Below are 17930 nucleotides of genomic sequence, written 5' to 3' on the forward strand. Positions count from 1 at the left end.
CGGGGTCTATAAAACGAGTGCTGACGTAGAATTTATTATAAATTTATAATAATTATTAAGATAGAAAAAGGGTTCTTCACAGTATATGTTGATCACAAGAAACAGAAAGAAAAAGATCTTAACCGCTACACCGCTAGCAACTTTTTTCTTTTTGATAAAACCACTACTCCTATCCAACTGCTACTATTAGTTTTTGTATCTCTTCTTTCTCCACACGGTTTCTTCTTTTTTTTTTTTCCTTGGCACAACCGCAATATTACTACTGACTTCGCTGAACCGTTTCTACAGAGTACAGTACCACTGATCGGTTCGAAACTACCATATATTTTTACTGCCCCATTATCCGAATATTAATAGTTAAATGCAGATTTGAATGTGCCTCGGTCACACCTAGATCAAATTACCTGTGTCCTGATAATCTTCTTATAGGAATCCTGCACCCAAAAGACGGGCAGCGGATCAGGCCACGTCGCCCGTTAACCCGCGAACCGTAGGATCCGAGGATCACGCTATATCCACCGTTCGATCGGAGCTATCACGGGTCCGTCGACCGCTAAGCTGAAAACCCGAGCATTCGTGAATCGTTGCTACCCGCTCGGGGCCCGGACCAGGCCATCTAGATGGGCCACGGGACAGGGCTGCTGCGCCTAAGCGGCGCACGGGGCTGCGGCGCGGGGTCGCGGACGAGCTACTCCGCGGCGTGCCTGGCGGCGGCGCTGGGTCGCAAGGCCGCGAATGGGCTGCTGCGTGGCGGCGCACGGGGTTGCTCCATGGGGCCACGGTCGAGCGGCAGCTCACGGCACCGCCCTCCTCGACCTTGACTTCTGCACCCTCTCCGGCACCACGCTGCCACCATCCAACCCACTCGTCCGACGGCTCATCCCGTTCTCCTCACGACACCCCTCCTCCCCTGCAGCGCCACGACCCTCTGGGATCTGCTCGCCGCCACGGTCACGAACCCCATTGCGCCACTTCGAGAAGCGTACTGCCCATAGGGGCACGAGCGGCGGACAAGCTGCGGCGCGGCGGCGCGCGGGCTGCGATACGGCTGCATGGGGGACGCGCGACAGCACACGGTGCAGCGGACGGGCAGCGACGCATGGGCCCTATGGACAGGCGGGGCGCACAACTACCGCGAGAGCTGCGAGGTGAAGGACTAGCTCGCATGAATGGATCCCGCGACGCACCCTCTACGGCGCATGCCAGCTCGCTGCCTCTCCTTGCTTCCGCAGCCGCAGCCGCCTAGGCGAGTGCAGCCCCCACAGTGATGAGCATCTGCTACACACGCGGTGGTGGGGAGGAAGAAGGGAGAGACGAACAGGAAGGAGCTATGGAGGATGTCGTGCGTGCCATCTGCCACAGAGCTGGGCGACTGCTACTGCAAAATCTACGGGAAAGAAGAGGGTGGCGCAGCTCGGGATGCGCCGTTGCCGCCGGTGACCACGGGCCAAAGTTCGTAGGTCATGATGGAGCAGGATAACTGGATAAGGTACACTGGGAGAACAATACTCTCGTACCCCCTTCTCTCCTGTCATTTGTTTGTAGTTAACTTCTTGCTAGTACAATAGAAATTACTAGCTTGCTACAACTGGTATCCTTAAGATACACATAAATGCTATCACATGATTACTTTCTGCAAATGTTGCCTGCATACCAATTGCTCCAGAAAATGCCTTGATGGAATTTATGAATTTGAAGCCTTGGACTCTATTTAACAAAGAAACTGAATTAATAAAGCTTGCTCTACCAACATGGCTTGACATGTTTTAAGGATGGTGATGGTTGACATATTCATCTTTTAGTTGATCTGTCTCTATTTGTAGTTCCTCAATTTCACTGCCAAACAAATACAGGCTCCGTTTGCGTGCTTTTAAACCCGACTTGATCCGCTTCTTTTTTCATCCAGAACAGTATTTTCCTCTCATAAATTCTTCCAGAATTCCTCCCAACCATCCAAATTCCTCCACAACCATACCAGCCGAACACCCCCACACTGATCATCACTCAACGATGGATAGTCATGTTTCAACTATCACTTCTCTTCACCTTCACTTTTTTATATCTGGATAGTCAATTTCAAAAATCTAGAGGCCAGTTGCTCATGTTTAATTTAGAGGTGTTTTCCCCTTGATGCTGCTCACTCATATTTAACTAAGGAACTTGATTCCATCTGTTGTTCACCAAGTTGCATGTTGTACTGGTATCCTTAAGATACACATAAATGCTATCACATGATTACTTTCTGTAAATGTTGCCTGCATACCAATTGCTCTAGAAAATGCCTTGATGGAATTTATGAATTTGAAGCCTTGGACTCTATTTAACAAAGAAACTGAATTAATAAAGCTTGCTCTACCAACATGGCTTGACATGTTTTAAGGATGGTGATGGTTGACATATTCATCTTTTAGTTGATCTGTCTCTATTTGTAGTTCCTCAATTTCACTGCCAAACAAATACAGGCTCCGTTTACGTGCCTTTAAACCCGACTTGATCCGCTTTTTTTTTTCATCCAGAACAGTATTTTCCTCTCACAAATTCCTCCAGAATTTCTCCCAACCATCCAAATTCCTCCACAACCATACCAGCCGAACACCCCCACACTGATCATCACTCAACGATGGATAGTCATGTTTCAACTATCACTTCTCTTCACCTTCACTTTTTTATATCTGGATAGTCAATTTCAAAAATCTAGAGGCCAGTTGCTCATGTTTAATTTAGAGGTGTTTTCCCCTTGATGCTGCTCACTCATATTTAACTAAGGAACTTGATTCCATCTGTTGTTCACCAAGTTGCATGCTGTACTGGTATCCTTAAGATACACATAAATGCTATCACATGATTACTTTCTGCAAATGTTGCCTGCATACCAATTGCTCCAGAAAATGCCTTGATGGAATTTATGAATTTGAAGCCTTGGACTCTATTTAACAAAGAAATTGAATTAATAAAGCTTGCTCTACCAACATGGCTTGACATGTTTTAAGGATGGTGATGGTTGACATATTCATCTTTTAGTTGATCAGTCTCTATTTGTAGTTCCTCAATTTCACTGCCAAACAAATACAGGCTCCGTTTGCGTGCCTTTAAACCCGACTTGATCCGCTTTTTTTTCATCCAGAACAGTATTTTCCTCTCACAAATTCCTCCAGAATTTCTCCCAACCATCCAAATTCCTCCACAACCATACCAGCCGAACACCCCCACACTGATCATCACTCAACGATGGATAGTCATGTTTCAACTATCACTTCTCTTCACCTTCACTTTTTTATATCTGGATAGTCAATTTCAAAAATCTAGAGGCCAGTTGCTCATGTTTAATTTAGAGGTGTTTTCCCCTTGATGCTGCTCACTCATATTTAACTAAGGAACTTGATTCCATCTGTTGTTCACCAAGTTGCATGCTGTACTGGTATCCTTAAGATACACATAAATGCTATCACATGATTACTTTCTGCAAATGTTGCCTGCATACCAATTGCTCCAGAAAATGCCTTGATGGAATTTATGAATTTGAAGCCTTGGACTCTATTTAACAAAGAAATTGAATTAATAAAGCTTGCTCTACCAACATGGCTTGACATGTTTTAAGGATGGTGATGGTTGACATATTCATCTTTTAGTTGATCAGTCTCTATTTGTAGTTCCTCAATTTCACTGCCAAACAAATACAGGCTCCGTTTGCGTGCCTTTAAACCCGACTTGATCCGCTTCTTTTTTCATCCAGAACAGTATTTTCCTCTCACAAATTCCTCCAGAATTCCTCCCAACCATCTAAATTCCTCCACAACCATACCAGCCGAACACCCCCACACTGATCATCACTCAACGATGGATAGTCATGTTTCAACTATCACTTCTCTTCACCTTCACTTTTTTATATCTGGATAGTCAATTTCAAAAATCTAGAGGCCAGTTGCTCATGTTTAATTTAGAGGTGTTTTCCCCTTGATGCTGCTCACTCATATTTAACTAAGGAACTTGATTCCATCTGTTGTTCACCAAGTTGCATGCTGTACTGAGAGGCCCCCCGACAAATATGACTATAATCAGCAAGCGGTACTGCCTTTCAAGTTGAGCAATGCAAGATGCAAGATGACAACCCAACACTTGATCCGGTAGAACAATATATGTGTTTTCCATACCATTAGGCAAATATTTTTCCACAATTAGGGATCTGCACTATTTTCAATTATTTTTTTTGTTAAAATGTACTTTATGCTCCTATCTTGCTGAAATGGTATGGCCATTGCAATATACTTTCACTCTTTCAAATTTATTGAACTCACCACAAATATCACAGTTGATGTTTTTTACAGCTAAACAGTTGCACAGTATCAATAATTCTCAGTAAAACACTAAAAAGTTCAACTTTGATATCAGATTTTGATTACAAGGAGTGATTTGCTGAGTGCTACTGATTCCTTGTTTTTAGCAGCATTGAGCTGCTACTTTGATTCAATCAATGATATTGGTTGACTGAAAAATTAACTTTGGCTGCAGTTTCTGATGTTCAATTCAGACATTCAGTCAATGAAATCAGGTTCGCTGAAACAAATATCATTTAGGTCAATATTTAGAGGCTGACATGAGGTTAGAACAAATGTTCTGATGATCTCAGTTTCCGAAAAAAATGTTCTGATGATATCAGGTTAGAACATCCGAAACCTTTTCAAGATGCGGCTGTTATATCAGATCATTAGCAAACTGCACTTTATTAGAGATGCACCTTTTCGGTTTCAGTTAATCCCATTCTTTAGTAATCAGTAGCTCACTTTTGTTTTATACTCTTATATTGACCATATTTTCTGAAACAAATGTTTTGAGCTTTTATGCTCTTACTTATATATAACCTTTTCCGTTATCACTCAGCCTGAATGTTATTCAATGGTGCTAAAACTGAATATAAGTCTTGAAAATATTTCTCTTTCTCAGCACATCGATCTCATGGAATAAAACAAATGTTTTCTTAACGTAATAGCAGTACTTTTAACATCCCTTCAGCCAAATCTTTAATGGACATCGAGCAGGACCTCTCCACTGGATTACCTCAAGCTGGCGCAGCGTTAACTCGATACAGGCTTCGCTCTCCACTGGGCAAGCTCAAAGTGGTGCGGCGTTGCCGCGCCTCAAGTTTTCTAGTCTCTAAATACGATTCCTGCACCAAAAACGGACACCCGATAGTGCCACATCACCCGCTAACCGGCGAGCCGTTGGATAGGGTGACAAAACAATCTGGTAAGTCCGATACGGATCGGTTCTCATACCCGCTTCGTTCTTGACCCGAGGCATCGTGATCCTTCGTGGGCCGCACGACGTGTTTCTCTGCTCACCGTTTCCTCCTCGGCCTGCTCCGCCGCCCCCATGCTCTCCACTCCGCTCTCTGCTTGCCGCGCCACCGGAGCGGGCTGGAATCGCGGCCACCAGCGAGGCGGGGATCTGGCGGCGTGCCCTCGGCGCGGTGCCTCCCGGCCGAGGCGTGGGTGCGGCCGGCCTCGGGTCGCCGGCGCGAGCGGCGACGCGCAAGCCACCGGCTCAGGTCCCTTGCGCGGCAGGCCACCGGCGTAGATCCCTGCAACCAGCGAGCTAGCAAGGCAACGGGCTCCAGGCGACGCGGGGGCTCCCAGCGCGGCAGCGGGCTCCGGGCGCTGCGGCATCCAGACGCGGCGCCGGCTCCTCTGCATGGATTAGTACCAATGTGCAAGCTCTTATTAGCCTGTACTGTTCATCCTCTTGTCGTAGCAGCAAAAGAATAGGTAGACACTGTGATACTCCTGCGCATAAAGCAAAAGGGCCTTGTATTCGATCCCCAAACTATGCTCATTCATGAGTGCCCCCACACAGATTACTATATGTGGTGCTATGTCAATTTGCATTGCTTCAATTTCAGTACTACTTATTCCAATAGAAATTTACCATGTATTTTCAGGAATCATCACGAAGAACTGATCCCAAATAAGTAAAGGCTAAGGAGTAAAAAAAAAAGGTATGTAATTTCAGAAATAGCTTTCATGTAATCTGGGATCACTTATTTCCAATCATTTGAATTTAGCTAAACTTCTATGTGAGCCTGAATGGGTTAATTTAATTTAATTTCAGTTTCAGTTTCATGTGTACTACTTGTCTGTGAGATTGCGACAACATAACTCAGCTGAAATGCTCAATATATAATCCATTCTAGATAATGACCGTGCTGTAGTAGAGCTCATGCTATTTATACAGTTGCTTAACCTGTTTAATTTGGTACATTTTAGCTGCTGAAACATAATTAGTACGTATGCCCCTAAGTAGGCCATAATGAGAGTGCTAAGCGGCTTTTCTAGGAAGATTTAGATCGCTTGGTTAGAGCTGTCCCTAGTAGCGAGAAACTCTTTATAGGAGGTGATCTTAATGGTCATGTAGGTACATCAAGTGCAGGTTTCGAGACGGTTCATGGGGGTTTGAGTCTTAGACTTCGCCATAGTTTTTGATCTGATGATAGCTAACACTTTCTTCCGTAAGAGACAGTCCCATTTACTGACCTTTAGTAGCAGCCAATATTGTAGTCAAATTGACTTTGTCCTTACAAGAAGGAGTGATAAACGAACATGCGTGGACTGTAAGGTGATACTTGTAGAATGTGTGGTTGCTCAACACGAGCTGGTGGTGGCTGATTTCCACTTTCTAGTGCAAGCTCGTGGGAACAAACAAGCTAGGGTTACTAGAACGAAGTGGCGAAAATTAGAAGAGGAGGCATCAAAGGTCTTTAAGGAAAAGGTCATTGAAGAGGGCTCTTGAAATGATGAAGACGATGCAAACAACATGTGGGAGAAGATGGCAAGATGTGTTTGGAAGGTTGCTTCAGAGGTGCTTGGAGTGACAAAAAGGAGCGGATGCGACTCGAAAGACACTGTGGAATGAAGATGTGCAAAAGGCTATTAAGGAAAAATGAGTGCTATAAGCACTTGTATCATGACAGGTGTGCAAACCATATCCCTGTTGGCCGCAGGACACAACCCCTTACACCCACAAGTACCCAAACCATATCCCTGCCCGGTCACCATTTTCCTTTCCACCATTTTATTATGAGTGATCATTTTTATCACCTATTTGCGAGTAACGGCAGGTTACTCACGCTATCGATATCCTGAGCATAGCAGCTAGTCGTCCTATACTAGTAAGACTCATAGGTAGATATATTTATGCATGTAGTTTTTATAAAATGCCTGTAACATAAAAGCACATCATATACATATTCAGTGATCATTTAAAATAAGAGTTATGCACCGGGGCTTGCCTTAGGCAGGTGACGGATCAGTAAGATCAGCACCAACAGGCTCTGGGGCTCCCTCCTACACGAGGATCTCCTCCTCGTACTCCTCAATCACTTCATCGTACTCCTGTTCATCGACGGGCATGAATTCTACCAGCTCATGATCTATATGCATGAAATGATGATGCAATGCTTAGTAATATAGCAACAACAACTCTTAAAACAAAATTACATCTATTTAACTACTAAGCTAGTGCTACCGACTACGGTACTAAATTATCTATTGTTACCAATAACAAGTATGAAGTGTGGCATACATTATTAGAGCAGCTACAGGTATTCTTACTCCTAATGCTGATTTACGCTATATATATGATAAAGTAAGGATAATAGCTACTCTATTTATCAACCTACTCTAGGGCTACAAAATTTTCAGCAAGTACATAATAATCTAGTGAGCCTACTATAAAATTTTTATAGCTATAGCTAACACCAATTTATCACAAAAAATCCTACAATTATTAATCTACATAGTACTAAATCATCTAGTTTGAATTTATGAACCTATCATTGTCACAGCTAACTGTAATCTAACTACACTAACAGGTAGATGGCATTTTTATGAACCTAACAAACTTGGTTTCACTATTTTTGGATAACTACACAATTTACTACAATTTATCAAAGTTTAGCTAAAAACTTTATTGGATAAACACTTCCTATTTTACTGGAAATTGGAAAACACACTTCTATCGTGCGGCCCACGCGCTTCGGCTCGGCCCAAAATGACGCGACGCGCGCGCATGTGTAGCGCGGCCCACGCGGGAACGCGGCCCAGCCGGACGTTGGCCCATGGCGAGAAGGACCCGCGCGCGCCGGGCAAGAAGCAAAAACACCATCAGACTACACTGTATTCCCGCGAGCGCTAAGCGCATTGTTTTGCTAGTCTAGCATTTTATAGCTACGCCCTCGAAAAATCCTACCTTCACAACAGCTACACCCCCGCCACCCGCGCACGTGCTCAGGCGCGGCGGCGCTGGCACCAGCGGCATACGCTGACCACAGCAGACCTTCTTCTTCCTAAGTACCGAGCCGACCCTTACCTAGGAGCGAACGTGAAGCGTCGGGCGAAGGAAGCGTGAGCCAGGATGTAGCAGCGTGGTCTGACCATGGTGGTGGAGATCCTACAGTCTCGGCGATGGCGTTTTGGTGAATGTCAGCGAAGTCGGGGCAAAAGGGGTAGTTAGTGAGCTCCAGTGACTCACCACGGAACTCCTCGAGGCGGTGATTCGTTCGGAGATGGCCCAAGCCGAGCTGGCCATGTGCGCACGGGCGGTGCAGCGGCGCACGGCGATGGCACGGCCATGTCAGGGAAAGCTAGGCTGCGATAGCACTTCGGTCGAGGTGCGCAGGGTGCTTAGCAGGTGGAGACGAGGCTATCAGCGCAAGGAATCGCCACGAGATGCTTTGGGTACGTGTTTTGCCGATGGCACATGCCACCCCGGTCTTAAGGGTGACTCCAAAATTAGGGCACTATGAGGTGGTACAAGCAGCAAGGTGGGGTCAGTCGTGCGGCTGGCTACCGAGCAAAGCTGAGGGCGGAGTTAATTTCACTGTGGTGGCTTCACTACGGCAAAATCAGAGGGGCAGTCATGGCGGCATGGCGACTGGGCAACAGTGAAGTTAGGAACGGCTAGCTCGGCGCTGAACGTTGTAGAGGGTGGCAGGTCAGGGAAGACAACTATGCAGCGTGGCAGCAAACATGGACGTGATGGCGCAATGAGGCAGCCGCCCCATGTGTGTGCAGCCCTGAGGCGTCAACAGCAATAGTGGTCATGCAAGCGGTAGTGTGGCAACATAGCATGCTCGGATGCGATGGCGAGGGCAAGCGGCGGGCCTACGCTCGTGTCATTGCGAAAGGTCAATGGCAGCAGTGGCTGTGCAGGCAGTGGTCGGCACGCAGTACGGCTAGGGCGCAGTTCGACACGACGGTGAGCAGAGCAGCCCGACCCACCGACGCGGTGCGCGTGCGTGCATGAGCGCATGCCAGGACACAGCAGCAGGAGCCGTGACTAGCAGTGTGACACCATGTGCTCGGGTAGATGTGCGTAGGTGCGACGGCAGTGCAGCGCAGCGCGGTGATGCGGGACCGCGCGGCAGGGCACGAGCGAGAGCTTGTGCGGCGTGCCAAGGTAGCAACACGGCGCGGTCAGTAGGGCGGCGCCAGTGGCAGGGACGGCTAGTGCGGCGGCCCGCATGTGGCACGCTCGCTGGGCAGCAGACGCGGCGATGGTGAGCGCCGGCGTGGTGATCGTGCCTAGACTCTGAGATCGTCCAGGATAGTGACTTGCACGCTTCTAAAAGCATCCCAAAATCTCAAACCCGATGACCCAAAAGCTAAACCAGTTATTCTATACTCAAGAGGGTCCATAGGGCTATCAAACTAAGCCAAAACACCTTGCCATTACTTAAGCCGATCCTCCTCTAAAAATGTCCGAACTTTGCCTCATCGACACACTCTCCGTCTTAATAAACGACTAAGTCATTCGTTCGGATTCACATCACTTTCGGTTTCGAAGCTACCCACTAAGCTAGCTAGTGACTCTCATACCCGACCATGAGTATTTCACCGTCACCTACGAAGTTTGCACTATGAACTATATCAAAGTCTCACATAAGCGTTCTATTACATTTTTGTTCGATAAAAATTTACTTAGAACCCTAAACGATATAAAGTGACATGAATTGTAGCATTTGTTCTGTGTTGTCGATGAACGTTTCAAGTTATGCACACTACTTTATACCCTATATTACACACATCCACATACAAGTATGATGCTCATACAGTGTTTTAGCAAAAACAGTGCAATGTAACACTGAGGGTGTTACATAGGCCAGCCTGCTACTACCACTCCAGTGACTCTAACTGTACAGCCCAGTGGGCTTCAGAGTCAGGGACCACCAGCTACTTAGTTTGCTTCACCTATAGAGCATGTGTCTCAGTGGTTTGCTTCACTAGTGACAGCTCAAGGTCCTCACTTTACTCCTATTGTTACGTGCTTCACTCTGACTCAGAGTTCTTTAGTGTTAGTGACGGGCACCCCAGTTTCCAGGAGTCTCGGTGCTACCTTCAGTAAGCTTATAGGGCAGCCTACACCTTAAGAGTTACAAGTCCCTATCCCTACCTGTCGACAAAAGATGCTCGGCAATCCATCGAGGGGTATCCCACGATGGTAGATTTATCGTAGAGGTGAGTGAGATCAGGAGCGAGATGGTAATACAAGCATCAAGACACAAGATTTAGACAGGTTCAGCCGTCAGTATGACGTAATATCTATATCGTGTGTTCTAATGTATTGCATTGAGATGTATGGATCGTTGTCCACTAGGGGACCCCTGCCTCTCCTTATATAGTCTAGAGGGGTAGGGTTACAAGGAAAGTAGCCTATTTGGTACTATGCAATATCTTGCAGTGCACGCCGAGCAGCACCGTGCATGCCTTGATCTTGTGGGCTAGGCCACCTCTGATGGTGCGGCCCATGTCTTGTCTTGTGGATACCGGAGGCCATACCCCGACAGCTAGTCCCCGAGCCTAGCAGTAGGTGACGTAGTCACATAGTGCCAGGGTCAGAAAGTAGAAGACCAGCCGAGCAGGCAGCCAGTCCCTAGGCATAGCCTCAAGATGAGAACAAGCACATTCACCATAAGGTGAAGTGTGCTCACTTAGTCCCCAAGCCTACTGGAAGATGAAGAATGAATCTTGTAGCAGGGTCAAAGAAAAAGAAGTCTGAAAGCTTGCTGACGTCGTCTGACATGCGCGTATCAAGGCCCCAGACATGCTGCCCAAGATTAGCACCTTGATCTGAACAGCATGGAGCATCTTGATAGCACACCGATGAGATGTAGCAAGATCCGAGCATCGAGGAGTCCCTGGCGTAGCTGGCGATGTCCGAGCACCGAGGAGCGAGGAGTCCTAGACGTCGCTGGCGACGACCGAGCACTGAGGAGCGAGGAGTCCCTAACGTTGCTGGCGATGACCAAGCACCGAGGAGTGAGGAGTCCTCGGCGTCGCTGGTGATGACCGAGCACTAAGGAGCGAGGAGTCCTCGGCGTCGCTGGCGATGATCGAGCACCGAGGAGCGAAGAGTCCCCGGCGTCACTGGCGATGACCAAGCACCGAGGAGCGAGGAGTCCCCAGCGTCGCTGGTGATGACCGAGCACCAGGGAGTGAGGAGTCCCCGGCGTCGCTAGTGATGACCGAGCATCGAGGAACAAGGAGTCCTCGATGTCACCGGCGATGACCGAGCACCGAGGAGCGAGGAGTCCCCAGTGTCGTTGGTGATGTCCGAGCACTGAGGAGCGAGGAGTCCCCGATGTCGCTGGCGATGATCGAGCACTGAGGAGCGAGGAGTCCCCGGTGTTGCTGGTGATGACCGAGCACCGAGGAGCGAGGAGTCCCTGGTGTCGCTGGCAATGACCGAGCACTGAGGAGCAAGGAGCCCCTGACGTCGCTGGCGATGACCGAGCACCGAGGAGCGAGGAGTCCCCGGTGTTGCTGGTGATGTCTGAGCACCGAGGAGCGAGGAGCCCCCGGTGTCGCTAGCAATGACCGAGCACTGAGGAGCGAGGAGTCCCCAGCATCGCTGGCGATGTCCGAGCACCGGGGAGTCCCCAGTGTAGCTGGCGATGTCCGAGCACCGAGGAGTTCTCGATGAATCTAGCAAGGTCCGAGCACCGAGGAGTTTCTAGTGAATCTAGCGAGGTCCGAGCACTGGCGTAGTAGGCGATGTCTGTGTGGTGAAGTGTGCCCACTTAGTCCTCGAGCATGAAGAAACCGAGCACCGAGGAGTCCTGGGCATAGCTGGTGGCGAAGCACGAGCGACGAACAGTTTGGTCAACTGGTCGGCGGCGAAGTGAGCATTGACTAGAAGCGACCGGTGAACAGTCCGATCAATTGGTCGGTGACGAAGTCCATGAACCTAGCGGTTCGACCAGTTGATCGGTGGAGAAGTCCGAGCACCAGGTGGTCCGATCACCTGGACAATGATCCTACAATACAAACATGTAGAACGGGTAGTACATGATGTAAAATATATGAACTTTGGAGAAAAATCAGCAATGGCGATGAAATAGCGTAAGTAGCTCGACGATTAGTTGGTGTGAAGATGTATTTATATTTAATATAAACTGGCCGACTAGTTAGTGTGTAGCTGAGTCTCTAGACCTAGCTAGCTCGTTAACCATAACGCGGAGCGCGGAGCCCGTGCACGTGTAGGAGGAATAGGCATGACCAAGGAGCCGCTGTCGACCACCCATAACACAGAGCACGGAGCCCGTAGCACGTGTAGGGAGGAGTCGGAGATAGGGCCACCTCTAGAGGCGTCCAAGCATCAATATGACTGTTCGGGGATTCAGAAAATCATTTTGAGAGCAAACATGGAGAAAGCAGCTCGGCGAAACATTATGGCGACATACGGAGATTGGAGAATATTTAGGAAAATATTAAAGCATGACTTAGCTTTAGACAGAAAATCTGGTCGGCGGCGTATGGCGTTATCTGGTCGGCATGAGTATGGACGTCTTCAACCTGGTCGGCGAATCTGCCCCTCGGGGCATGTTGGTAAGCGGCGGCAGCATTGGTGAACCCGAAGGGTAGGGCCATAACCCCTAGAGTTTCCTAAGTAGCCTGCAATAGATCTGGATCGGAGGGTGGTTGGCACTGAACCAGAGTGTCCAGAGCCGATTTGGCAATGGAGAGGCAATCGATGAGCTTTAGACCGACCCGATTGATGGATATGATCAGATCGTCGTTGTTGATCTACCTCCTCTGGTAGCGAGGAAGCGGGCGGCGAGTTGTTGATGAAGGTGACCTCGGAGGTGGTTTCGAGATCGGATCTGCAGTCACAGGGCTGATGTAGCCAGCGATGAATCATCGTCGTGGATCGGCATGGATCTCCATGAGATTGATGACGAGAACGCCCTGTTGATTTGAGGTCTATCTGGCTCGCCATGGATCAAGCGCACACCCCTACCTAGCGCGCCAACTGTCGACAAAAGATGCTCGGCAGTCTACCAAGGGGTATCCTACGATGGTAGATTTGTCGTAGAGGTGAGCGAGATCAGGAGCGAGATGGTAATACAAGCACCAAGGCATAAGATTTAGACAGGTTTGGCCATCAGTATGACGTAATACCTACATACTGTGTTCTATTATATTGCATTGAGATGTATGGATCGTTGTCCACTAGGGGACCCCTGCCTCTCCTTATATAGTCTGGAGAGGTAGGGTTATAAGGAAAGTAGCATATTTGGTACTATACAATATCTTGCGGTGCACGCCGAGCAGCGCCGTGCACGCCTTGATCTTGTGGGCTGGGCCACCTCTGATAGTGCGGCCCATGTCTTGTCTTATGGATACTGGGGGCCATACCCCCACACTACCATAGTTGCTCCAATTACCGGGACTACAAAGATGATTTCGTCGTCTGTTGCATCGTCCGAGCCACCTTAGACAGTCACTCCTACACTTGAGGCTTCAGCGCAACGACAGAGGCAAATGTGGCTCCACTTCCTACAGTGATACTTCCAGAGTCACAGGCCACGCCAGTTACTAAGCAGACCCCGATCGCTTCACCTTCACTTCCAGCTATAGAGGGTCAGACCACTCAGAGTTTAGGGTCAGAGGATGATGCAACTCAGTTTCAGATCTCTCACCGCACCTCAGCGCCCGACTCGACTGCTCCTGTCCCGCCGTTCGATCCTTAGGTTTTGGTGCTTGACGCCAAAGGGGGAGAGGGAGCGAGTATGTTAGATCTATGTTGGATCTAGGGGAAGCATGTGATTCGTTTCTTTTGTGTGAGACTTCATGCATTCATGTTTCCTTTCATGCATTGTCTTATTTACATGTGATGGTGAGACTTATGTGACATGTGTGCTCTCTTCATTTATTTATATATATGTCATGTCACTTGGTTCTGCTCATTTGCTTTGCTTCCGCGTTTTACTTTGATTCAAATGAGCTTTACTTTATGTACTCATGCTTAATTCATATCTATTGAGTACACTTTATTGGCTTGGGTCATATAAGCATGTCTAACCCCTTTGCTCTTATTATCAAAAGCTTATATGAGCCAAGCATGTTGAAAACCTCACCCATCTCTTTTACATACTCAAGGTTGTGTTGTCATCAATCACCAAAAAGGGAAAGATTGAAAGTATCTAGGCCCCTAGTTGGGTTTCAGTGATTAATAACGACATGAGATTACTATGACTAACGTGTGTTTTGCAGAGGCAATTTGAGTTAGGTCATGGTAATGGCAATTGATTGGGCAATCATGGTTGTCATGCCCTGTCGATGGAAATCATTTTAGTTTTCAAAGGATGGACGACAAAGTTAAGAACGGACTAGTTCTAAGTGTCGTTTGGTGATGGAGAGACACTTAGAGTAGTTTAGGACTTTGTTTTTCCTTTGACTGTACTATTAAGGGGGGTATGGACTAGTAGCTTGACCTAGGTAAGTCTAGTGGGTTAGGTGTGGTGCACACTTGTCAAACCTAGCATTAGGTAGCTCAGGAATAGCCCTAAGATTAATTGGAGTAAACTTTATTCACATAGTATTTCGAGTTGGAAGTGAATGGAGGGTCAAATGACTGACTAGACGCTGGTCTGGTTGCGACCGGACGCTGGAGGGTGAGTCTTATCAGTTCATTTGATCAACTGCAGTCGTCTGGTACTGACTGGACGCTGAGCGGAAGTACACCGGACGCTGGGTGCCTACGTCCGGTCAACTCTAAAGAGGTTCAGAGAGATTTTTTCTTGACCGAACACGTCTGGTGTGTGCTGATCGGACGCTGGTCAGGATCTGGTACCTGACCGGACGCTGAACAGTGAAGTGACCGGACTCTGGGTGCCAGCGTCCGGTCAACATTAGTAAGATTCCAGAGAGTGTTTTTCTTAACCGGACGCGTCCGATCAGTGCTGACCAGACGCAGGTTAGAGTCCGGTCAGAGCTTAACGGCCCTTTCTGACATAGTGACCGATATAATTGACTGAAGCATTCAGTCACACTGACCGGAGCGTCCTGTCAACCCGTAGAATACTGACTCAGCCTCCAATCGTTATGTTTTGAATGTGGGGGTATAAATACTTACTCCACTCGTCTATGGGAGGTCTCTTGCCCATTTGTTCAGCTGAGAAACACCTTTGGAGTGCAAGAGAGAGCAAGAGCTTAGTGAGGTGATTGAGATTTGAGAATCCAAGATTAAGGACCTCATTAGTGCATAGAGGCCCCGTTCGCTTTGCTGAAAAAATAAGCCGGAACACTGTTCTGGCTGATTTGCTATGAGAGGAAAACACTATTCTGACTGAAAAAATAAGCTAAAAACTACGGATTATAAGACAAACGAACAGGGCCAGAGAGTAGCAAGTGTGTATCCACCCTTCTCATTAGGCTTGTTTTGGTCAAGTGAGAGTTTATGTTTGTTACTCTTGGTGATCGCCATCACCTAGACGGCTCGGTGGTGATTGAGAGCTTGGTGATCATCCGGCGGAGCTTACGGATCACCCAAGTCAAGTTGTGAGCGGTTGTGGGCAATTCACCGTGACGGAGTGTCAAAGAATCAGTCCGTAGAGAGCACTTGATCCTTGCGCAGATCAAGGGGGGCTACACCCTTGTGCGGGTGCTCCAACGAGGACTAGTAGGGAGTGATAACTCTCCAATACATCGGAAAAATATCGCCGCGTTTCTTTCCCTCTCTTTACTTTGAGCATTTATATTTGAGCAATTCATTTCATGTCTTTACATTCCTAAAATTGCCATGCTAGAGTAGGATTGGAACCTAGGGTACAAAACTTTTATGCGGTAGAACAATAGAAACACATTCTAGGTATAAAGGGTGAAGTGGGCTAAGTGTAGGGCTTAATTATTGCAAAGAATTTAGAATTAACCCAATTCACCCTCCTTTTTAGGCATATTGATCCTTTCAGTTGTAAGCAGTATGCTCTGTTGACAATTTCTCACCGCCCACAATGTTGCAATAGTTCTTCAGTTATGGAACTAAACCTTACCTGCTAAACTACCATCCAGGTTGCTGAATATTACCAATCTCCAATGATACTTGTTTATGTATCTGAGCATTACCTCCTTGGCAACCAACAATGGCTATCTTCCTGTCACTACTCCTTGCGCTGCATAGAAGAGGACGATCTGTCGCTGATGTTGTTGGATGGATAAGAGATAGATGAACTACTGCTCGGCAGAGCAACTCTCTCAACGCAGCACGATCCTTCACCTTCAATAGATGCTCTCATTTGGGGATAATTTGATCCAAGAAATTTCATTACTAGGAACAAACATGTATTACTAGAAATAAATACTTATCCTACTACACTCGACAAAACAACTCATATGGAAAAAGGATCCATCAACGCTGCAAACTGCCCACACACTGGCCATAGACGGCAACGCTGCGAGCATTTCTAGTGACAAGGACTTGTGGAGACGTCTTATCCTCTATGAGTATGGAGTACATCGTCTATTACTTAAAAAATAGTATAGTTAAATTTTAATATAAATCTAATAAAATGTAAACACTCGCATTAAGTTGTGAACTTCTAGCTCAGATAAATAGGTTTTACCTTAAATAACTTAAACAGATAACGTACACACTGTTCACTACCACTAGTGTTGCATTGAAGGATTCTACTCGGGGAAAAATATAGAAAAAAGATAGAGCAAAACGGTGCTTAGGCAACGACCCATGAAATGAAAGTGGTATTTGGGCAAAAAAGAGTAGCGCACCTTGTACATTAGGGATGCGTCTGGATGGGGACTAAGATAGGAAAAGAAAAATAGATTGGCATAAAAAGAGAAGACATGGGATACGTATGCTAGTCTATAATTCTCTATCATATCTTCATTTCCTATTTTTCAAATATGGGATCAAATCTATCCCATAATTCCACCCCCCCCCCCCCCCCCCCCCCCCCTCACCCCAATCGTAACCACCATTTCCCATTCCCCAAACGCCGCCACCTATCATTGTAATCGCAGTGTCAATCTTACATTGTTAATTTACATGAATACTATATATTAATTAACAGTCAAAAAAAACTTTTTGGCTTAGGTTAGGATGAACTAGATGTGTCATGATCAGAGCAAGTAAATCATGTTCCCTGCAACATGAACACTTGAATATCCACACGGTCTCTGGTGTGTCACTTTAATTATGAATATCTACAGAAAAATAAATACTCCTATATCACAGTGTATAGGAAGGGCTTTATGTGCATTAATTAATGTATATATGGCCAAGTTATTTAATGATGTGTAGTATTAGATATGAACATCAAATGTATTTCCAATTTATACGTTGTCTTATTAAAATTCCGTTGGTCAAAACTAGAAGAAAAAAAAACCTGGAACAAAGATATACTTGCGTTCGTCTCTTGGGGCCGGAGGAGCTGAATGAAGTACGTGAGTCAAACGAGAACGGAACCATACGGACCCGCCGGGGAAAGAAAAAGAGCCACAGAAGGCAGTGGTTGCCTGATCGGAGATGACTTGGACTGTAGTGGTCCCTGTTGTGTAAATCTCGCTCTGAATAGTTTTAGACAATTCCTTAAAAAATAATAACTACATACTCTAGTGTAAAGAAAAAAATAGTATTGATAT

This window comes from Miscanthus floridulus, chromosome 1 (assembly GCF_019320115.1).
Source record: "Miscanthus floridulus cultivar M001 chromosome 1, ASM1932011v1, whole genome shotgun sequence".
NCBI classification, from domain to species: Eukaryota; Viridiplantae; Streptophyta; class Magnoliopsida; order Poales; family Poaceae; genus Miscanthus; species Miscanthus floridulus.